Genomic DNA, 25,312 nt, shown 5'->3' on the forward strand with positions numbered 1-25,312 from the left:
GATACATCTCAAACTTCTAGAAAAACAAGAGCAAGCAAATCCCAAAACAAACAGAAGGAGAGAAATAATAAAAATAAGAGCTGAAATCAACGAAATAGAAACCAAAAAAACCACACAAAGAATTAATGAAACAAAAAGTTGGTTCTTTGAAAAAATAAACAAGATTGATAGACCCCTGGCAAACCTGACTAAAATGAAGAGAGAAAAAACCCAAATTAGTAGAATCAGGAATGCAAAAGGGGAGATAACAACAAACACCATGGAAGTCCAGGAAATCATCAGAGACTTCTTCGAGAACCTATATTCAAATAAATTCGAAACTCTTAAAGAAATGGACAGATTTCTAGATACATATGATCATCCAAAACTGAACCAAGACGAAATTAATCACCTGAATAGATCTATAACACAAAATGAAATTGAAGCAGCAATCAATAGTCTCCCCAAAAAAGAAAAGTCCAGGACCTGATGGATTCTCTGCTGAACTCTATCAAACCTTTAAAGAAGAACTCATACCAATCCTCCTTAAAGTGTTCCATGAAAGAGAAAGGGAAGGAAAACTGCCAAACACATTTTATGAAGCCAGTATTACACTTATCCCAAAACCAGGCAAAGACACCTCCAAAAAGGAGAACTATAGGCCAATCTCCTTAATGAACATTGACACAAAAATCCTCAACAAAATAATGGCAAACCAAATTCAACAATACATCAAAAAGATTATTCACCACGACCAAGTAGGCTTCATCCCAGGGATGCAGGGGTGGTTCAACATACGAAAATCAATAAACGTAATAAACCACATTAACAGAAGCAAAGACAAAAACCACTTGATCATCTCAATAGATGCACAAAAGCCTTTGATAAGATCCAACACCATTTCATGATAAAAGCTCTAAGAAAACTAATAGAAGGAAAGTACCTCAACATTATAAAAGCTATATATGACAAACCTACAGCCAGCATTATACTTAATGGAGAAAAACTGAAACCATTCGTTCTAAAATCAGGAACCAGACAAGGATGCCTACCATCTCCACTCCTATTCAACATAGTACTGGAATTCCTAGCCAGAGCACTTAGGCAAGAAGAAGGAATAAAAGGAATACAAATAGGTAAAGAAACTGTCAAAATATCCCTATTTGCAGACAACATGATCCTATACCTTTAAAGACCCAAAAAACTCTACTCAGAAGCTTCTAGACATCATCAATAGCTATAGCAAGGTAGCAGGATATAAAATCAACATAGAAAAATCATTAGCATTTCTATACACTAACAATGAGCAAACTCAAAAAGAATGTATGAAAACAATTCCATTTACAATAGCCTCAAAAATAATCAAATACCTAGGTGTAAACCTAACAAAAGATGTGAATGACCTCTACAAGGAAAACTATACACTTCTGAAGAAAGAGATTGAGGAAGACTATAGAAAGTGGAGAGATCTCCCATGTTCATGGATTGAAAGAATCAACATAGTAAAAATGTCTATACTCCCAAAAGTAATCTACATGTTTAATGCAATTCCCATCAAAATTCCAATGACATTCATTAAAGAGATTGAAAAATCTACTGTGAAATTTATATGGAAACACAAGAGGCCACGAATAGCCAAGGCAATACTCAGTCAAAAGAACAATGCAGGAGGTATCACGATACCTGACTTCAAACTATATTGCAAAGCAATAACGATAAAAACAGCATGGTACTGGCACAAAAACAGACATGAAGACCAGTGGAACAGAACAGAGGACCCAGATATGAAGCCACACAACTCTAACCAACTTGTCTTTGACTAAGGAGCTAAAAATATACGATGGAGAAATAGCAGCCTCTTCAACAAAAACTGCTGGGAAAACTGGCTAGCAGTCTGCAAAAAACTGAAACTAGATCCGTGTATATCACCCTATACCAAGATTAACTCAAAATGGATCAAGGATCTTAATATCAGACCCCAAACTCTAAAGTTGATACAAGAAAAAATAGGAGCTACTACTCTGGAGTTAGTAGGTATAGGTAAGAACTTTCTCAACGAAACCCCAGCAGCACAGCAACTAAGAGATAGCATAGATAAATGGGAACTCATAAAACTAAAAAGCTTCTGTTCATCAAAAGAAATGGTCTCTAAATTGAAGAGAACACCCACAGAGTGGGAGAAAATATTTGCCAGCTACACATCAGACAAAGGACTGATAACCAGAATATACAGGGAACTTAAAAAACTAATTCTCCCAAAACTAATGAACCAATAAAGAAATGGGCAAGTGAACTAAACAGAACTTTCTCAAAAGAAGAAATTCAAATGGCCAAAAAACACATGAAAAAATGCTCACCATCTCTAGCAATAAAGGAAATGCAAATTAAAACCACGCTAAGATTCCACCTCACCCCTGTTAGAATAGCCATTATTAGCAACACCAACAACAACAGGTGTTGGCAAGGATGCGGGGAAAAAGGAACCCTCTTACACTGTTGGTGGGAATGTAAACTAGTACAACCACTCTGGAAAAAAATTTGGAGTCTACTTAAAAAGCTAGACATCGATCTACCATTTGATCCAGCAGTACCACTGTTGGGGATATACCCAAAAGACTGTGACACAGGTTATTCCAGAGGCACCTGCACACCCATGTTTATTGCGGCACTCTTCACAATAGCCAAGTTATGGAAACAGCCAAGATGCCCCAGCACTGACGAATGGATTAAGAAAATGTGGTATCTACACACAATGGAATTTTATGCAGCCATGAAGAAGAACGAAATGTTATCATTCGCTGGTAAATGGATGGAATTGGAGAACATCATTCTGAGTGAGGTTAGCCTGGCCCAAAAGACCAAAAATCGTATGTTCTCCCTCATATGTGGACATTAGATCAAGGGCAAACACAACAAGGGGACTGGACTTTGATCACATGATAAAAGCGAAAGCACACAAGGGAGGGGTGAGGATAGGTAAGACACCTAAAAAACTAGCTAGCATTTGTTGCCCTCAACACAGAGAAACTAAAGCAGATACCTTAAAGCAACTGAGGCCAATAGGAAAAGGGGACCAGGAACTAGAGAATAGGTTAGATCAAAAAGAATTAACCTAGAAGGTAACACCCACGCACAGGAAATCAATGTGAGTCAACTCCCTGTATAGCTATCCTTATCTCAACTAGCAAAAACCCTTGTCCCTTCCTATTATGGCTTATACTCTCTCTACAACAAAATTAGAAATAAGGGCAAAATAGTTTCTGCTGCGTATTGAGGAGGTGGGGGGGAGAGGGAGGGGGCGGAGTGGGTGGTAAGGGAGGGGGTGGGGGCAGGGGGGAGAAATGACCCAAGCCTTGTATGCACATATGAATAATAAAATTAAAAAAAAATCTTATGTTCTCCCTCATATGTGGACATAAGATCAAGGGCAAACAGAACAAGAGGACTGGACTTTGAGCACATGATAAAAGCGAGAGCACACAAGGGAGGGGTGAGGATAGGTAAGACACCTAAAAAATTAGTTAGCATTTGTTGCCCTTAACGCAGAGAAACTAAAGCAGATACCTTAAAAGCAACTGAGGCCAATAGGAGATGGGGACCAGAAACTAGAGAAAAGAATTAACCTAGAAGATAACACACACGCACATGAAATTAATGCGAGTCAACTCCCTGTTTGGCTATCCTTATCTCAACCAGCAAAAACACTTGTTCCTTCCTATTATTGCTTATATTCTCTCTTCAACAAAATTAGAGATAAGGGCAAAATAGTTTCTGCTGGGTATTGAGGGGGTTGGGAGGAGACGGAAGGGGTGGTATGGGTGGTAAGGGAGGGGTGGGGGCAGGAGGGAGAAATGACCCAAGCCTTGTATGCACATGTGAATAATAAAACAATAAAAATAAAAAAAAATTTAAAAAAGGAAAAAAAAATAATAATCTATAAAGGTCCATATGTTACATTTTCTGCCCATATTTCACAGTATTTCTATAATTCTTTGTTGAATAGAATTCTTACCTTCTTAAAAAATAATAGGATAAAGTCAAGGAGACAATAAGGGGGGAAATGAATAGGGAGAAGAGGAAGAAAAATTAATGAAGAAGTTCTGGTACAAAAAGAAGTTATCTTCTTCAGTATCTGCACAGGTTTATCTATAGGATAGACCCTGGTCTATCTCTTCCCCTATATGAAGGAACTGACTGAGAAAAAGAGAAGATTCCCTAGTGAGTGAATGACAGTTGTCATCTACTTATTTCTTTATTCCTCTACTTGTTAATTAACAAATATGCTGTTTTTCCCGTCCCTACCACCAACTACTCCATCTGGTCCATCCCAGCCAACCCTTCACCACTTCTATTGAATATGAATTTTTGGATAAAAATCTCAAAATTTTGTATCTATAAAGTTCCTAGATCATTATGTTATTAACTGTCATCCCATCCTTGTGGGGGAATTTCTACTCTAGTTCATATCAACCCTAGGCAGCTACAAGGTTCCAAATGCCATTCTCACCCCCAACCTGCTTCACCTCATGGTACTGATGGGGAGAAAATTCCTTTGCTGAGGTCCCAGGAAGCTACGGATGCCTGGCAATGTTTTTCAGTTCATAATTCTATAAAAATTTATCTTAAAAAGGAAAAAGAGGAACTATGTCATTATGACCCACAACTTCCCTCTTTTTTTGCTTCTTTCCTTTCCTCCATTTTAGTCAGTCAGTAAATAATCAGTTGACATAGTATCTTACCAGTGAGGAATCTGGTGTAAGGGCTGGGGGTGTGGCTAAGGTGATACAGCACCTGCTTAGCAAGCACAGCAAGCACAAGACCCTGAGTTCAAACACTAGTACCACCAAAAAAAAAAAAAAAAAAAGAAGAAGAAAGAAAGAAATGTTCATCACACATAGTGTTCCACTCTTCTACACAGCTTTTTGCATCCTATTATACTGGCCCAAAAGTAAGCAATCTATTTTCATTTAAAAAAAAAGCCCTCTAAATTAAAATAACCTCATGGAAAAAAATAATACAAAACAGGTGTATCAAATGAAAATTGCTGAACAGAAAAAGAAAGCTATAATGTTCCCAAGGAGTCTCAGAATAAGGTCTAAGTACTATTAGATGGAACCTTCCATCAGATTGCTGTTCAACTTAATTATGGTTTAAGATGTGCACATGTGAAATTAATATTTGGGATGCTGGTGATTTAAAAAGCAGCAATTTTGAATTCATAGACTTGTAATCCATCTTGTCCCATGGAACAATGAAATACAATATGATATCAGGGCTCAAATTTCTGGAGAAAGCAGTGGCCCTATTTTTTTTAATTATGAATATGTAACTTGAATATAAAAGGGGGAAAATTATGTTAATACCAAGAGAGAAGTACAGAGTTTCCAACCTTTTAGTCTCAAGTGAAGTAGAAATCCTTACTTCGCACTTCAGGTCTATTAAGGGTGTCATTGCTCACAAACCAGTGTCATATTCTTAAAACAGTCTCTGAGCCTCCGCTGTTCTCATGTCACAGCTTTGAATGGACAGAGGTGGAGATTGTAAACGAAGAACAAGACCTGAGCTAGAATGACTGAAGCTTGCCTGATAATACTTCATTTTCACCTCCCACTTCTCCCAGGGTTGTTACTTAACAGGGTCCAGGGACAAATGTCCCAGAGTAAAAAGAAAAAATGGTTGTCCTCTCCAAGCCTCTGTTTAGTCCCAAGTAGCTCTGGTGCTGGTGTTCGGGGTCTCAGCATCTGCTTCCCATGCTGCCTAAGACAAATAAGCTTCCCTCGTGTCCCAGAAATCTCTTTTGGGGAACCCTTACATCTTCCTGGAACTACTGGCTCCTCTGGGTTACACAATTCTGTGTGAATCTTGTGATTTCATCCTCTTTAGCCTGCCACTCTTATGGAGAAGCAGCACGGCATTGTAGAAAGGTCTATGGGGTCAAGCCTAGCCTCCATTATTCACTCATGGCTTTGTGACTTTGGTAAGGTACCTCAGTACTCTAGACCTGCTTTTTTTGTTGTTGTTGTTGCTGTTTGTCTATTTTTTTTAACTTAGGTAATTATAGCTGCATTTTACTTACAGGGTTGTGAGCATCAAGTGAGAAAAAAGTGTATAAAATATCTATTACTGGGACAACCAAATGTGTTAGGAAACCTCAGTGCCTGTCATTCCCTTAACACCTCAACAAGAATGAAGTCAAGGCCACGGAGGCTGCATTGTGCTGATGAGTCCCATCAGTGCAGTTTGCTTAATCCAACTACCCACGGTCATACCCAGATGCTTTATCCTCTTGATCTTCATCTGAGAAATGTAACCCTTGCTCATTGCTGTAATCCAACCCCACCACCTTCCCTAAATTGGATGACTCTAGGTTCTGGTTCTTATTGGCATCTTGCTGATATCATTCTCCTGGCTCTTTGCAGGACTCTCTCTCTGGATTCCATTTAAAATATCATCTCCTTAAATTAAGAAGTCCTTCTTTGTCTTTTTCCAGCATCCACAATTTTTTTCTGAACACACACCATAACCCATAATGACCTTATCTATTTGGCTGTATAATATAATGTAACCCTCCTACCCCCAGGATCCTCGGATCCTTTAGATCCCTCATGCCTAGGAAAGTGCCTGACTCATGGCAGATGTCCAATAAATACAGTATCTTTTGTATGAATGAATGAATAAATAATCAAATTGCTGTTACTCACTACTACCTCAATTTTAAATTTCTCTAGGGTTGCATTTCCATTTATATAAAGCCCTGGGGCCTTAAAGAAAGACATTCATATAGAAAAGCAATTGAAATGTTGGTACTACTTTCTCTTCTCTCTCTCTCTCTCTCTCTCTCTCTCTCTCTCCCCCCTCTCTCTCTCTCTTTCTCTCTCTCTCTCTCTCTCTCTCTCTCTCTCTCTCCCTCCCTCTCTCAATACATTTTCACTATGTAGCTAAGCCTGGCCTTGAACTCACAATCCTGCTGACTCCTGAATACTAGCATTACAAGGCATGTGCCATGATGCTTAACTGATGCTCACTTTATGAATGATGAAGCTCACTTTATGAATGATGAATACATATTAATTATTTCTGACAATATTTCTAATTTAAAACAGCAGTCTCAATTCTATTAAAGGTGAAGTAGTTTTACTTCCATTTGCCTTTGTTTCTTTACTTGTAAAATGAAGGAAATTTTTCATATGCCTTGTGTTTTGTGAAAATTAAATGAACTATGTCTTTAAAGTGCTTGAAATTGTACCTGGAACATAGTCAATGGTAAAAATGTTATTTCCAGAACTGTCACTTACAGTGAATGGCAAGGACAATGTAAGTTAACTGATTAATTCATTTTACTGAGGATATGGAGATAAAGAAAAGGCAGTCTCGAAGTAGCTTGGTCAACAGAGCCTTGCTGACACAGATGGGGTTAAGGAAAACTTTAATAATTCTAATTAGGTAAGAATCAGCAAAACTTAATGTACCTATTACCTGACAGGATGTTAATGTTGTTCCACTAAAATCCATGGAGATTATATCCTCAAAAAAGTTTTGAAGCAAACTATTTTCACTAACAATATGCGACCATGAAAAAGTGAATTGAAATCCATGCTGACCAAAGTGATCTAAGATTACAAAATATTTGAGGATCTTCTGGTCTTGCAGACACCAAAGCTTGTTGGATAAAATATGTGCCAGTTAGATTTATGGTAATATATTGTCAGCAAGTCCTTGGATTTGTTTGTTACAGTTTTTTTCTTTTTTAATTTTTACTTGTATTTATTTCTGTACTATTTTGGTCCTAGGGATTGAACCCAGGGCTTCATACATGCTAAGCATACGCTACCACTGAGCTCACCCTTGGGTCCCTATTGCACTTTCTGCTATATATTATCAAGACCCTTGAATAAAGATTCATTTCAATACATGACGAGGAAGGATTTTTTTTTTTTAATATGATTCTCTACAAATTCAGAGTTGTGAACTGGCAATAAACTGGCAATGTGTCTGTTTATAAAGATAAAATTATTTTTAAGTCTGTTAGTAGGAAGCTAAAAATAGCAAATGGTCCCATATTTATATCTCAGTAGTCAGAATACAAATAAACATCCTTGGTGAAAACACATCAGTGCTTCCAATTAAGGCAATATAATTGCATGCTTTGAAGTGGAACAATGGAAAATCTGACAATCCATTGTATTAATATGAGACACATACTTTAGAGACATATAAAAAATAACATTTAATCTTTGCGAGGCATCTGCTCCTCTATACTTTTTGCATAACATTTATGTATTGTATGTAAACACACACATTAGATAGATAAATAGATAGCTGGATAGATAAACATATGTTAAAGAGCTGGATGAAATCTGGTGCAACCCAGTAATTCATATTAGTGGGCCCTTTCATGATACTGCTGTGAGTTCCATTGTCTTTCACTGTTGCAGTGTTTTCAGGAGGTTAGACAAAACTTCACACAATAATATTCAGTCATTTCATTACTCACCTGGCAGACCTCAAATGGCCAGATGTGAGGACAGGAAACAATGTCTCTAGTAAAGTAAGGAGCAGCGTAACACCTGAAAGCAATGTTTTTAATCCTTTGTGTACCTAAGTGCTTTATTCAATATAAAATGGACTGCAGTATATAATCGTTGAGGGGAAAATAACAAGTCAACAAGTAATCTTTTGTAAACAACGGACTAAAGCATATCATTGTTTCTCAAACTTTTTATGATATTACACAAGACAAGATTTTTATTTAGCCATCAGTTTTCAAATATCACTGTTCCCTTTCTTTATTCTCTACAATAACCTAAAGGAAACTAAGCATTATTTGCATATTTCTTTGTTAAGAATAATGGCTACTGAGTCACTGACTGCCCACAATAGCTTTTGATTATATAACATTAAGCAAAATTACACTTAGATTTTTCTTCTCAAGAAAGAAGTAGATATGGAGTTAAAGAAAAGCAGGAAATGAGTACTTCAGGTTATCAATTAGGTAAATGAGTAATTACTATCTCAATGCCCACAATCGTAAATGGCTATTGTGATTTATGGACCTTTAGAAACTCCTCTGCAAGATGGATTATAAGGCAGCAGTCATATAATACAGGGAAGAAGCACCATTAGTACATTTTACTCTACATCTGGAGATCTAGGGAGGAAACAGGCAACCTGCTTTAGAAGAGAGCAAAGAATTAATCCTTGTTACCTGGGACCCACCACAAACAGAGCAGTCACAATTAAGGTAGTTTTGTTTTAATTCTAATCTTCCATCCTCTACCACAATTGCAGCAAATCTCTTCCTATCTTTAGCTGAGATTTTTTTTTAAGTATCTTCAGCTATTTCGTAGTGCATAAAATCTGCAATATCTAAACCATCTTCCAGTAGAATTAAAATCTCTAAAATACAAATATGCCATAGTACTCAAGGTTGGACAAAATTTATGAAATATAAAATGTCATGATATGAAATTTATTTATTCATAATATAGATGCTTTAATACAATGCATTTCACTGAACTCAAAGACGTACATTGTCTAATAATTCCTAAAGATTTTGCCAACATGTTTTTGAAATTCCTTCAGATACTCAGGATTAGAATTTCCTCTCTAACAGTCCTGTCAGGGAAACTGATGTGCTAGGTACACTTTCAGCTCACAGTCACTTGTGCCGTTGCTTCCTTGCCAGGACTATTGCAGTAACTGGACAATCTAGGTCTTACTGTTCCTTTCATCGATGTGTAATATCTCAGAATAAATCCATCAACAGAGTTGGAGGCACAAGTTTTAAAAATTGAATCAAAGAGGTAATTGAGCAGTAACTAAGATGCACCATCCAAGAAGCCAAATCAAGGTGTAACATTCTAAGGCCATTAATCTAAATACTAAACATGTTTCTAAACAAATGAACAGTTTAGGGTTAAGCTGTAGTGTCTGCTGGGACTGTGCCTGGCTAGATTACTCTACCAGGCCTACTGTAGCTGTTTCTTTAACACGATTAGAGCAGAAATAATCTTTTTTTTTTTGAAAGGTTCTTCATTGGTAACTTATTAGAGCCGCATTGAGCTGGAGATAATATTAAAGAAGAAATATTTAGTCAATATTTCTTAAGAAAGAAAGATAAAGAAGTTAAAGTTACATAAAAAGAGTTAAGTGGATGTAAAACTAACCAGGAGAACTCATCATTTGTCAAACAGCATTATTATACTAGCAAAGTTCAATATTTATCATTCTGTCTATGGTTCCAACTTTTCAGGGGTTAAAAGACTCTGTGTGTTTCAGACTGTAACATTGGCAAAATCATTCTGCTGACCTTTGTAAATTCTGAGAGAAACTTAACCCTCTTTGTAAATTCTGAGATAATTTGAAGTATTGTGCTAGGTTTCTCTGGTATTTGAAAGCTGTGGCACTCCTGGGCAAAATCATCTCAAATACTAAGATAGAATTAAAGCAAAAAAAAAAAATCACTCATTAACTTTTAATTCATTGTTATCTTAGAGTCTAAAGTCACTGACAGATTAAACAATAACAACAACAACAGGGAAAAAAAAAACACTAAGAACAACATGTTTGAAATACACTCCAAAGAAGAGGAAAGTAAACAATGAACCTCACATAGTTCAAGGCAATGCACACTAACAGCATGTAGGACCAAAAATAAAAGTCTAAAAAGAAACTAAAAAGCTTTGAGACTGGCCTTTAGGATAGTGAATATGAGAAGGGGAAGAATTTCTAGTTAAAGCCTTTCAAGATCCAACAGATTATACTTTTTGATGGCCAATAGTGTCATTCTGACCTTGACTGCTGCTATAGGAAATAGTGGGGCATTCAAATATGGCCATGCATTTGCTCCACGTCAGTCAGACACCGAGAATAATGATGGACCAAGAATAGAGGCCCTTTTCCTATCATCTTTGTTCTCTGTGGGAGGAAAATCTGAGAAAGATTTTCTATTATGCCCCAAATAGCATTCTTTCTGGCAGTTCATAATGGGGGGAAAATGCAGAAGATTATTAAATGAGGGGAAAGTTTACCTAGGGAAATATATATAAAGAAACAAGTGTATTTCATGCCAATATAGTCTAGGATTCTACTTTATTTGTGTTAACTCATTGGATCCTAAAAACACTTAGAAATATGAATTATACTTCTATTTTGTAGATACAAAGACAATGACAGATGTCCATTTAGTGACTGAGGAAGATTTTCACTGGAATCTGTGGAGTCCAAAGCCTCCAGTCTTTAAACATTATGCTTTTCTATCCATCATTAAATTTCAAATCTGTGGAATAGTCTCTAATAAGTCCTATCATTTCATCCAACAACTTGAGGCAGGTATTATCCAGAATTCCCTGCGTTCCACTGCAACCTATATGAAATAGCTGACCTCTCAGTTTTTATTAAAGGCATTCACTTTCAAGGTGCCTCCAGCCCTTCTATCAACTAAGTTTCAAAGGACCTGAAAGATGAAACTCATGTCATTTAGATGGCAAAGATCCTAACTCCACCTACCTTATGAAGAGAATTAAGCCACAACAACTAAGCCAACATCTGAAAGATCTCACACTAATTAAACCATAGCCATGGCAAGAACTCCTCCACACACCTATGTGAGGAATTTCAGACCATCTTGAAAGGCCAAACTTTTTCCAGATTGTAGTGTATCAAATCAGTAAACTAAAACAACTAAAAAAAGCCACACATACAATAACCAAGTGAAACGAAATATTCAATATCCATTCATTCGGTGCATTATTTAATGAGTTGTTAACAAAATGATTCTGTTTCTCATGATATGGTAGAGATTCTGGTAGAAAGCTCTTATCTTAAATTACATTAGTAATTTCTTTATTTTTCTGAAAAGTGAGAAAACGCTATTTTATACAAACACCTCATTCCATAATAGTATTAAAGTTATGATTTTTTAAAAAATGAGTCCTAAATATCCCAGTCATAAAAACTGAAATAATATATAAATTCTGAGAAAGTCTTAACTTGAACTCAACAAGAGTAGCCATTCACAGCAGAAAGCCATTTCAATGCAGCATTTGGGAAGGAATATACATCACGAAGGCTCCCCATTGTCCACCCTAGACTGGAGCTTGGAACCTAATGAGATGCTACTGACAGCTTTCATCTTCACAGCTGTCCTTGGAATTTGGTAACAAGTCAGTTCTGACAGACAGATAGTATAAGTCACTCACTATATTCTGATAAACACAATTCAAGAAATGTAATCCCCAAAATATGTGTAGCTCCAACTTTTTGAATTATGTAAATGTACCCTCTAGAGGTATACTTAACAAATCTATCACCTTTAATATAACTATTTCTAAGAAATAGTGGAAATAATGCAATGTGTCAGAATTTCTCAATTCTTGTTCTTTTTCAAATTATAATTCTCATATTCTACCTCTATCATGATTATGATATCAGCAGCCTATTAAAATATACATAAATTTAATAACATACAGCACATATTATCTTGATTAATGCTCAAATGACAGGTACTTTTGATCCTTTTTTACTGATAGGTAAACTGAGGCTCTGGGAAGTCAAGGGCTAACCCTAGGTCACAGTGCTAGGTATTTGCAGAATGATAATTTTTTTTCCCACTTCAATGAAAATTCAGAAATTGAGAACTAACCTTAGAATTGAAGAGAACATAAGTAAATATTTCTATTTTAATATGAATTAATAGCAGCATGTTTTAAAATTGTATGTACTGAAGTAGAAGAGTTAAAACAAAATTTTCTTATAGCAATTTTAGTTTAAGTCCTACATTCTCCCTCTTTCACTCTGTCTTTTACCCTCATTCTCTCTGTCTCTTCCTCTCACTCTCATAAAGAATATTAATTATAATAACATGAATAATAAAATAAATATAATTACACACACTACATACTATGTACACAAATCATTGTTCCATAGATAAAGTAGGAAATTTGTAGGAATCCTCAAAGATTGGAATAAACCATTTGCCAAAATTCTGACCCCACTTGCCACCCTTGCTATACCTATTGCCAGTATTTACAGTGCCTTGTATCATCAAGGTTCATATTCTTGAGTTGAGGCAGTGAAACTCTTGTTAAAACTAATATGTTATTAGGTAAACATGGAAAGATACCACATTAAATCATTATAAGACATTAATATCATTTTACAATCCTATTTAACTAATTAACTAGAATAATTTACCAGGTCCTTGAAGAACCAGATCGTCCAGAATAAGAACAGGTAAGTCTGATATTACAAGATGGGGAAAGGAAAGGTTAAGAGTGTTCATAAGCCTGGTACTCCTAAAATATACATCTGAACTTGTTTTGATAGGCTCTTTTTGTCAAGGCTGATGGTAAAGGCTACTGGATGCATTAATGTGCATCACATTGTAATCAGACAGATATTTTCACATTCCACAATTATGCAACAGCTGAATCTCAACAGTGCCTTGCCTCCCCACAATAACCAGAGACTTTTCAGCCTATGGAACCATTTTTCATAGTGTTAACCACACACAGTTCTTCAGAGCATATTTTCTGTCACCTTTGTTTCCTTCAAGATCTGTACTCTATTACTTTTTCTAAGTCATGAGTGAAATGAAGTGGAAGTGGCAGCAAAAGAAACACTTTTCATTTGTAAACAATAATTGCATACTTGTGGGTAAACAGGCACCTAAATATCAATGGCAGATCCAGGACTGGTGCCAGGCTCAATAGCATAGCTTCTAATGCCACAGCTCCTAGACCTGGAATGACAAACCACCCATCACAGGCTCTTCTGTGAAATCTACTGGTCCACCCTATATTTAAGTAGAGTATGAAAAAATAGAGGGTAGTTATTTGGGAAATACATTATTTTAAAATGCTTTTTAATAACAATTTCAAGTTTGGGGGTTAAATTTCTCAATGGCATTTTCTCTAAATTTGTCTGTATTCTCTTATATATTTGCATTACAATGTCAAGAAATAAAGGATTCATCAATGATCCTACAGATATTCAGTTTAAGAACACTACAGAAGCCAGGAAATTATCTACTGTGTTCACTCAGTCCCCTGATCAGATCAGGACAAATAAGTCTTTATAATTTGAAATGCCTTAGTATTAGCTTTTCACTAAAAAAAAAAAAAGCATGTAACATAGTTTTGTCTGTTAAAAATTATTGCTCTAAAATGGCTACTATCTTTATTATCTAGAGATCTCAAATAAAATATTTGAAAAAATATTGAGAATGTAGTAAGCAGATGAGCAAAGGATTAAAACCGATTTCAAATGAGGAATGTAAACCAGAATAAAAACTAAGGAAAATTGTTTAGGATTTCCATTAATGAAAGAAATACCAAGTAATACAGAGAAACAGTCTTTAACCTGTAACTTTGTGATTATGGAAATAAAATTATGGTTAAGAGTATAAATTAGTACATGACTTTTGACAAATAATTTAGTGATATGTGTCAAGAGTATAAAAAATAGTTTTTGTCCTCAAGGAAATTAGTCTTTATATGAAGCATGTTAAAAAAGAAAAAAAAAAGAAGAAAGAAAAGAAACTTCATGACACTATTTGTCCTACTATTGAAATATTAAAAACAATCTAATTTCTAACAGTAAGAGAATTATATAAATAGTGTTACAGCTACTGCATTGTAACATTCTCAAGGTTTAAAACTGAGAACAAGATGAAACAATGGTGTCAGATGGGGAGTGAGAGGTACATGTGTTCATCAGACTCTTGTTTCAAAACAGGGACATTAACCACACATTATTTAGAGTTTTAATTTTATAGCTAAATATATTATCTGTACTACTATAAAGAAATGGTACAGATAAACTATATTTCTTTCCTCATTTCATTTTCTAAATTATTTACTATAAGTCATGTTCATAAGAATTCTTATAATTCACAGATGGAATTGCCATCTAAATATTATAGAAAGTTAAGTGAAAATTAAAAAGAGGAAAAGAAATTTTCCAATGGTTTAAAAATATATTATTTCCTTTAATCTTCATAGAATTTTTTGAATGAGGTATTATTATTATCCCCACTTTGCAAATATAAAAATTAAGACCTAGAGAATAAAATACCTTGTCAGCCATTGCATAGCTATGAAATGGTGTACCTATATCTGGAAGAAAAGTATAAAAAGAGCACAACAAAATGTTAGTAGTACACAACCTTTTTATTTAAGAGTCTATATTTAAAATGAAAAGCTGTTAATCTGCAAATAAACACCACCCTCCTCCCAAAACCCATGGAAATCATGAGGATTCCTCTACTAAAGTAACAAAGGTACTAGGAAGAAAAGTCTCCAGGAAGATAAAGAAGAATGATATATGGATAACAACAATTCAACCTCATCACATTAGGAGGGAAAATTGATTTTTAGAAAAACGTTGTGAGGAAATGGTTTCTTTTCATAAACAGAATCCTTTAGAAACAAATACTTGCCCTTGGCAAAGAAATATCTTGGCAGGCTGACGTGGAATGAAGACTGGGTTCTGGACAAGGAAAAGAGAGAAGAACAAAGGGAAGAGAGAACCAGGTAGCTATGCAATAATGAACCTTTCAGGAAAAATTACAATATTTTATACACAAAGTTAGAGAAAAGAGAGAGAAAGGAATAAACACAGGCAGGTCTATAATGCTTTCCTGAGATGACATTATAATACTTCCAATCTGCAAAGATAGTTTGGTTGTTTCTAATCTGAAAGAACTTCCATTGTTTTCCAACCTCTCAGTATACTTTGGAAAGGAACCATGACCTGAGGTATTGTTGTCTTTGGAGATAAAAAGAAATGCATTTCTCTGCTATCATTCTTCTGATCCTCTCCAATTATAACCAGTTGCAGGCAGTTCAGTGTGGCCTTTGCAGCTTGGTGACTACTAAATAATTGGAGTTGAGATGTCAAATATTTCCCTAATGAGCTCGAGGTCCAAAGTAAACCCAAAACTGCAGTCATGACAATGAAACATTTCAATGTGTCTGCTTCTGGAGATGAGTTAGAGCTGTTATGCCTCAAAACACATGTGCATGATTGCTTAGGGAAAAAAAGAAAGAAAATGAGCATAAAGAAGAAAAGAATCTCTTTCTGTAATAGATTAAGGGGATTATCATTTTTAAATTGTTATTTCTATCACTTAAGTTTAGAAGTTCAGTACCAGAATTGCTGATTCTGAACATTTCTCATTCTATTCATATTTAGCTAAATGTGGAACACTGGAGAAAGAAAGATTCCTTGGAAGAGAAAAGAAAAGAAAACAATACCTTCAGCCCTCTTTAGAAATTACTAGCATGTTGGTGTCAGCTTTGCTATTTTTGACAAAGAGGTATCTGGCACCTCTAAGCACAGATAAACACAGGTGTTACTTACAAACACAGCCAAGCTTCATCCTCACGGAATGTTCCAGGTTGCTGCCTGTTCTGTCATGCTGAGATGAAGGTGAACCCAAGAGTGTCATAACTCCCATCCTGTATTACTCTGGCTATAGCACACTTCTTTTCTAAGTAAGAAGTTAGACCTTAACAAACATATTGATGGGGGCTTGGTATCCTAAAATTTAAATATATACGATAGCTGTTACAGAAAAGGGGCAAGAGTCCCACAGCTTTGGTTAGAGGTATATTTTGAGTCTTCCTTGGAGTGGGAGAAATCAAATTTTTTTCTGGCTGATATGGTCCTCAAATCATAACACCATTATAGCAGGAATATGGACATTTAAAATTCGCACATTACATTAAAATTATTATATGCTGTCTCTCTTCATTTACACAATCATTATAAGCAACGTGTGATATTATGAACATAAATATTTTAATTAAGTTTTGTTAAACACAAGATTTCTGATCCTTTGAAACAGCTCGTTGGCTTGGGAGCAGACTTTGCTTCTCCATTTGGAGTGTGGACACGTTTGTACTTGTCTCTTCTATTGCTCTAGGGATTTTCCCAATGTAAATCCTCTTGGAACTCAACTCTACAGCTTTGTACAGATGTACTGTAACTGACTCTTTGTTTATGATCCTGTATCCAGGTTTTTTTTTTTAAGTGGGAGTAGACAGATTAGACACACTTCTAAGGGACCTATTGTGCATTGTGAGCTCTACATGCTTAATTGCAAAAAGGACGGGGGAAAGACCAACAACCCAGCTGCTTAATTTACAGATATCAACAACATAGTGAGCAATTCCAACATAGAAAGTGGAACTCTCATCATTCATAAAGTTGGCAAGAGTTTCTTCTGAATTTCAGACTGAACAAGATTCTCTTTGTTTTTCTCCAATTACTTTTTTCAAACAAGTAAATTGAGGGCTTATGGAAGGTGCCTGTTTTCCTAAGCAAAGTCCTTTATTTCACCAGTGAACAGGTGCAGCAGAGGGAGTGGCATTTAAGTCATTAAAACCTTCCTCAAATTCCACTAGTATACCTTAAGCTTAATCCACATGTTTTATTTCTAGGGATGCAGTTGAGGTTCTGTGGCCCCATCTCTCTTGGTCTACTTTTTGACATTATCTATAAAACCACCAATTGCAATGGTGATTTTTCAGAGTCAGTTCGGCCTGGAAATAAACACATTACTGTTCTAATGCATTACCTCATATAATTTTGACTCATTTCCTTCTTTTCTTGGCTCAGAGCCATTAATGGCATAGGGACCCTAAATACTCTCCAATCAAAACCAGAGATTTGTGCATTGAGGGTGGTATGGGCAAGGTCCATAGCAGCAGCTCTCTCCTCAGCCTTGCCTGATTTTTCTACCACCTCTCTTTCAGACCTTTCCTTTACCATTTCCCACTCAACAGTAAGCCTTTTGAGGAATGGTTTGGTGGTATGAAAGAACTCAAAATGAGCTCTATCTTATGCACCCTTAGTCTTTCCAGGATATTATGAGAACACAACAGAACTTTCTTTTGAAGCTGTCTTCAGAGTTCCAAGACTTTTGAATCTTCTTGAGATCAAAACTGCAGTGGAACAAGAAGTAATTGTTATCTCAGAAATTAAATTCTTTTGGGTGAGATCCAAAAGGATTTTCTTTTCAGAAAATGTGAAGCGTTTTCAAGGCAAATAGTCTTCAAGTGAAACTTCAGTGTATTGCAAACAGATAATCTTTAGCATGAAACAACATAAAAGAGTAGGTTTTGAGAAATATCTGTTCATCAATAAGTAACAAGAATCAAAGAAAACACATGGACTTGGAAAATATTATTTTAAAAAACAAAAATGCCAGTGCACAAAGATCCATTAAACAGAGGCATTCCATCCTAAATTATTTCACCAGAGCTCCTAAAATTCCCAAATGCAATAGATTTTTGGTTACTAATAATTGAGTCTGGATTCATGCCCACAAATTAAAGATAACATGCTCCCATATCCCATTACTAATTCCTTTAACAAGGCTTCCTCTGAGTATTTTTCACTTTTTAACCTTTTGATTACTGAAATTGCATTCACCAGAGTAGTTTTGTAGAATGCATTTCAGCCTTATTTCTGTCCAAGTATTTAGGATGCAGCTGTTTAATGGGATGTCCTGGTTGTGATTGCCACTTGTTTTAATAAAATGCCAGCTTGGAGTAGTCACATCTGGATTCAATGAGAGGATAATATATGTCTGTATACATCAAGATGTATGTAAAATGACAACCTGACTATATATCCAGACAACATCTTGAGGAGTTTCTGCTCACTCAAATAGGCCAGAGCCTAATCTTTTGCTTGATTTGTATGAAAAACTACAACCTAAAGAGAAAACATGAATTGATGGTACAGTATTCCTGCTTATCTTCAGGGGCATATCCCAAGACTCCCAGTGGATGCTTAAAACTGCAGAGTACCAAACTCTATCTATACTATGATTATTCTATAAATACATAACTATGATAAAGTTTAACTTATAAACTTTATCACAGTAAGAGACTGAAAATAATAAGTGATAAAACAGAACAAATATAATAATACAATCTAACATATGTTATAGAAAAATGTTTTCTCTCCCAAAATGTACTCACCCTTCTTGTGATTATGTGAAGTTATACTACTTAACAGAAGCACTTGATAGCCTATCTTTGGCATAACTGAATTGCCATCATCACTGCTCTTCTACATTGGAGCCATCATTAAATAAAGTAAGAGTTATGTGAACACAGTGCTGTGATCATGTGAAATTTAACTAATAACTGAGATGGATACTAAGTAAGTAACAGTGGGTAACATATACAGCAGGACAGAGTGGGACAGCCCAAGATCTCATCTCACTACTCAGGATGGTGCACAAATTAAAACTTATAAATTTTTTATTTCTGAAATATTTATGTAATATATTTGTACCATGATTGACTATGGTTAACTGAAACTACAGAAAGCAAAACTATGGATAAGGGGACAGCTATAATGACTTTAATGGAGATTTATATTTTGGATTTGGTTTCCTGTACTGTTCATAGACTACACTCCAAGCTTGGTTATTTCTATATATGTATTTTTTAAAAAATACCACTGGGTTAGGAATTATGGGTTTTGTTCTAGTTCTGTCATTAATTAGTTTTAGAAGCTTAGGCAAGATACAACTTCTCAGGTGATTTATTAGTTTGCTCACACTGAAGATAATAATGATAACTGATTTACATTCCTCAAAGGGTTGGTGTAAAGATTAAATACTACCATACAAGGGAAAGCATTTTAATAAATTCACCATCAGAATGCCATTACTTATGCAAAAAAATCTGATAGTTGGACATTAATTCAACATCCATAAGATTTAGACAGGAAATATATACTAGCATACTAGAAATGCAACCTTTTCATTTGGCCTCACAGAGAGGCTAAAGGGAAGCCTCATTGGGTTATGACATTTATTTACTTAATAAATTTTTACTGAACTCTCATCATTTCCCATCCATCTCATTAGTCACTATTTACAAAGTGATTATTAAGACATATAAACATTCACAAGTAGAGTTTAGAATCTACTAAGGGAGCTTGGTTTTAAGCAGAAAACCATGCTGATGATCATATATATTGAAATATTTAAATATTTTGAAATGATGATAAAATGTTTTGAAGGAAGAATATGTTTTGAGAGTGAAAACCAAGGTGTAGAGTATATTTCCATGTATTATTTCATTCCTTTAACACTAGTCTCTTTTGCCCTAGATCAGTGATTTTTACACCTAGCTCTCTGGAGTCCTAGACTTCTGCAGAGGGACCTTATCAAGGACCTGAGGTAGGGTAGCACAGGAGGAGAGCAGTGACTAGCATCTCTTCCCTTCCTTTCAAACCACCCTGCCAGGGCTAATAAGCAGACCAGGGACATTCTCATTTTATGTTCTGGACTTCTACATAATGATCACTGGAAGAAAGCATTCCAAAGCCAGGAAAGGCAAAAAGAAGTGAGGAGAGAGAGAGAGAGAAATTCCATTAGGAATTTTCATCTTTTTTTGCCAACAGGAGTTTGTGTTTTGTTTTCTGAGAGCTTATCATTCTTTTCTCTGAAGAAAACTTGCCCAAAGATCATCATATTATATCAGATCATTTGTCTTAAAATGGGGCCTAACTCACTGGTCCACAGGGCCTCAGGAAATCTGCGATGCCTCCAGAGGCATGCTTGAAAGTGTCCCTTTCATAGAAAGAAGAGCATTTTTTTTCTACTGGGTGATGCTAATTTGCCTTGACTGTGGTGCTACTCCCTCAGGATCTCCTTTCTGAAGTTTTAAACCTTTTTATTGCAGCTCTTGGGGCTTTGTTCAGGATGGTTGATGGTGTTCTGAGACCTGGGGAGAAAGTAACAGCGGTTGATGGTGTTCTGAGACCTGGGGAGAAAGTTACAGCAACCATCGTACATATTGTACACTAGAAAAACCTGGGTGCTGATTCTCTAGACTGACAAAACTGGGCAGGTGTCAGCCAGCTGGTGCAAGGAAGTCTCAAGAGACAGCCCTGCCCACTCCATGCTCTGTCCCAGCAAGGTGGCTGAACTAAGTTTAACATTGACACCCAATGGATGTGGGTGTGGCAAACCTGTAGAAGGCAAAAAAGGAAATTAAAGTACAAGCCTTCAACCCAGAGTTCCCAGAAGGAACCAGTGTAACTGATCCATTTATTATGGTGGAATGCTACCTTTCAGACTGTCTCTTCCCAAACTAGGGTGCTGGTAATCATATGGCAGATCATACATCCACAAAGCTGCCAAATGTTGTTGTACACTTTGTGTATAAAATTTTTCCAAAATTACTATTTCCTGTCTTAACTTGATAAGGATATGGAAAGAGTTATCAGAGCTCGTAGGGCAAGGAGGTCTGTCAATACCTAACTAGGAGAAACTTCCCCTGGATCCTGTCAGCTATTCCAGGATCATCGCATTGTACAAACTGCAACAGGATGAGATCAGTAGCAAATTATGACATGTATAATACAGTTTTAAGATCTCAATAAGCAATATGAGCTACTTCACTTGTGTTGCAAGGAGAGTTACACTCGCCAAATATTGCACAGGGGCCCCTATATTTGTCTACCCCTGATAAAAGTAGGTTAGTGCTACTGACTTCTGGCCAAAGGGCTGTGAGCTGAAAAGATACTCTGGTCTCAACAGGAAGGACTGGGAGTGAATTCCTTACAGTCTGTCTGCTGCCTGGGTTTATCAGAATGCCAGCAGGCTTTGCTGGGAGGCTGCATAGATGTGGCCCCGCTGTGTCAAGTCTGCAGTGACTGCTTGAGAAGTCACCTTTCTATGGTACCCACAGGGATTTCTCCTGCTTCCCTAGCCTGTATCAACTAATACAAACCACAAAATGCATTTAAGACAAATCTCCACTTAAATCTCCTGATCCTCCAAGTGCTCTGTCCATTCACTGCCATATTTCTCAATGCTGTCATATTTGCCTTGAGTCATGTAATTAACTTCAGTGCTCTCCACTCTATTGACCCTGCATTTTCAAGATCACCATTGAGAAAGCTCAAGACACCAAACTTTTTCTTCTCAGTCTATTTCTTCTTTAACTGTGTAGAACATTGGGCATTTAACATTAAAAATTACTTCACTTTCCTAAGATCTCTTTTCCCTCTATCTATGTGATACTATTAAATACATTAAAAAACAAGTATTGTTGAGTGACTACTTACATTAAAAATCTCTTAGGTTGCCTGGATTCTGTTCCCATTCAGGTGTCTTACAGCTATATTCATAGGGGCCCCAAGTTTCAGTACCTTATCTGTAAAATGAAAAGAATAATATCCTTCTTTTCAGTTGCTGGGAGTGGGATAACAATAACTTTAAAAAAAACCTACAACAAAGCCTGAAATACACAGGAGGTGTAGCCATTCCCTACTGCTGCTATTGCATAGTGACAGCTCTTAAAACAACTTCCAGGTCATGATCTTCAATTTCCAATCATCAAGTTTGGAACACAAGATTAAGATTAATTCATTAAATCTTCTTTGATACCAACTCAGTAAAACAAGAACTGAGAAATAATAATATTTCTTGTCAATTCAACATTTTATTAGATACAACTCCTAGCATGGGTTTGTGTAAGAACAAGATCAGAGAAATTGGAAGCCTTAGCAAATGAGGCCTGGACATTATAAAACATGAGGCTGCCATCACAGAGATGATAAACTTGAAGAAAATGGAGAAGACCATGACCTGGGAGAGATGGTAGAGGAATTTTAGTGGGACTGAGGGAGTGAAGGAGCCAGGATACTAACATTTTGTTGTCAATGAGAATGAGAATGATGTAAAAGAGTTCTCAGTATGACCAACTTTAGATGTGACCATAGGAGAGGGTTTTCATAAAGGAAAAGGGGTTCCAAACATTGAAGTTTGGACTTGAGGTACATTATTCCATGGAGGTAGAAGAAGATGGAGACAGGCATAGTCTTGGGGAAGAGGACTGGGAGATGATGTCGTCTACTTCCTCAGTAAGGAGATGAAATCAGTGGAACACAGATGATGACCAAAAGACTCATCCAGACGCCAGGATCCTGATGATGGTTTGTATAAAGACAGTGTCACGTAGAAGAGGCAATGTGAGCTCTAGGACGCCCTTGTGGGAAAAATTGCTTAATTGTTAAAGTAACTGAGCCATCTCACTTTGAGAGTTTTTCCTCTGGAAAGAGGATTTCAAAGGGACATTAGGAAGAATTCTAGCAAATTTGTGAGTTACTAAAATTGTTTTCCTTGAATAAATCTTTAGTGTCTTCTTCATGGCTTCTAACTTACACAGGTCACTAAGCAAGACTAACAGAGACCACCCACAAAGAAAGCTAAAATTTTATTGACTCAAACTTAGTTGTGTGGACAGCATCCAAAGATTTCCAACCCCCTAGATTTCACAGGATTGTGAATTTATGTAAACCACCATCATTCTAAAGTTAGTGGTGCAAGGAAAAAACAGAGAGCTGAACAGATAATTCAAGCTGTGTAGCAATTTGGAAAAAGTAGTTCTATCTCAGAATAATAAAATGGAAATTGTGCTTCTAGAACTTCCCATTGCTGCCAAATCTCTTTTGCATTTGTATGATCAAAAACTCGTAATCCTATTGAATGCATACAAAATTGGATAATAAAGTTCTCCAAGTGTTATTGTTAATATATGCTTACCAATACCAACAAGGAGGGAAAGTTGCTGGCACTGGAGATATTAAAATAACACAAACTTTTTAGTCTTTTTAATTTTTTTAGCGTTCAAAATATGTATTCAAATTAAGAACTGAAAAGACATTTCTACCAGATAAAATAGACATATCCATCATATAAAATAATAGTCTGATTATTGTAAGTATGGGAAAGGTAGAATCATTGTAAATTGTACTTTTTTGCATCAAAATCTGAAGAAAAGTTTGACTACAAAACCAATAGTCATTCTTAGATGCAGAGTTTGTTTTTTTATTCTTTTTTCCTCTACAATATTATGTTTGTGCCATGAAGGAGAGTATTACATATACTAATGCCACAAAAGGAGACAATTGTACTGATGATAATGCATAAAGCAGAGGGGCAAAGACTGATATTAACAGAAACTGATAATACAATATTGATTCCTGTCTACTTTCTCATCCCCAAATTGCCATAAGACAGATCACAAAGAAAAATCCCAAAAGATAGCAAGAGGTGCGACTACACTTTCACTGAATCCAAGTACAGCATTTTAGAAGACTCTCAAGGGGAAGTGTTTCCTGGAGAATGTTAAATTGGTACGATACCAAGTGCATTTTTCATGAAATTTTAAAACAATATGACTCAGAAATTTTATGAAGTAGATATAAGTAAGGAGAACTTTTTTTCTGAATTTCAAAATTGTTGAACTAGAAGAGGGAGTAAATTTATCTCTTAAAAAGGATATATAAGCCAGCCACTGGTGGTTTATGCCTATAATCCAGGCTATTTGGGAGGATGAGATTAGGATTGTGGTTTGAGGCCAGCCCCAGCAGTGTGGGGGGAGGGGGGGCAGGGAATGGAAAGTTTGCTAGACCCCAATCAACCAATCACATGCATGAGCCTGTCATCCCAGCCACAGCAGGGAGTATAAAACAGGAGAATTTTGGTCCAGGTCTGTCAATGCAAAAGTGTAGACCGTAACTCAAAAATAATTAGAGCAAAAAAGGACTTGAGATGTGGTTCAAGTGGTAGAGCACCTGCCTAGGAAGCATGAAGCTCCGAGTTTAAACCCCAGTACCACCACCAAAAAAAAAGGGATATGTAGTACTTACTGGAATAGTAAATTTTGTTTCATTTTAGTTTTTTTCTGGACTTGTAAGAAATTGCCTCAATTTCAAGTGGAACATGTATGTCAGGCTAGTACCAGGGTTCTGCAGAACTGATGGAAGAAGGGTGATGGGAGTTGGGAGATGGCATTCTGCAATGCATTCCCGGTTCGGCATTCCTGAATTGTTTGTGTCAGTTGCTTCCCACATGTTTATCATATAGATTATGCTCCTACCTTTTAGACAATGAAGAAAACCAGATACAATTTCTTTTTCATTTCACTCTGGAGATGAAAGAAGATTTGTAATCATTAAAGACAAGTAGCTGTGTTCTAAAATAGCTTAGGTAACATTAAACCAAGTAAGCCAGCATGTCTGATGCTGGTATTTGCATTATTCTGCCACTCTTATTTTAGTTTCTTTATTCATTTAGTTCTACCCAAAAGTCACTAATATTTTGCACAGTATTCAGCATCCAAACTTATTTATTTCCTCTAACTCCAGCATACACAAAGAAAAGTTTCCAATTTAGGAAATTTATCACATAAGAATAGTCAATTTTACAAAAGGGAAAAGTTTAAAATTTCCTTAAAAATTGAAAAAAAAAAAAAGCACAAGAATTTTACCTTAAATAGAACAGAAAGGGGAA

The sequence above is a fragment of the Castor canadensis genome, chromosome 7, assembly GCF_047511655.1.
Source record: "Castor canadensis chromosome 7, mCasCan1.hap1v2, whole genome shotgun sequence".
In the NCBI taxonomy this organism is placed as follows: domain Eukaryota; kingdom Metazoa; phylum Chordata; class Mammalia; order Rodentia; family Castoridae; genus Castor; species Castor canadensis.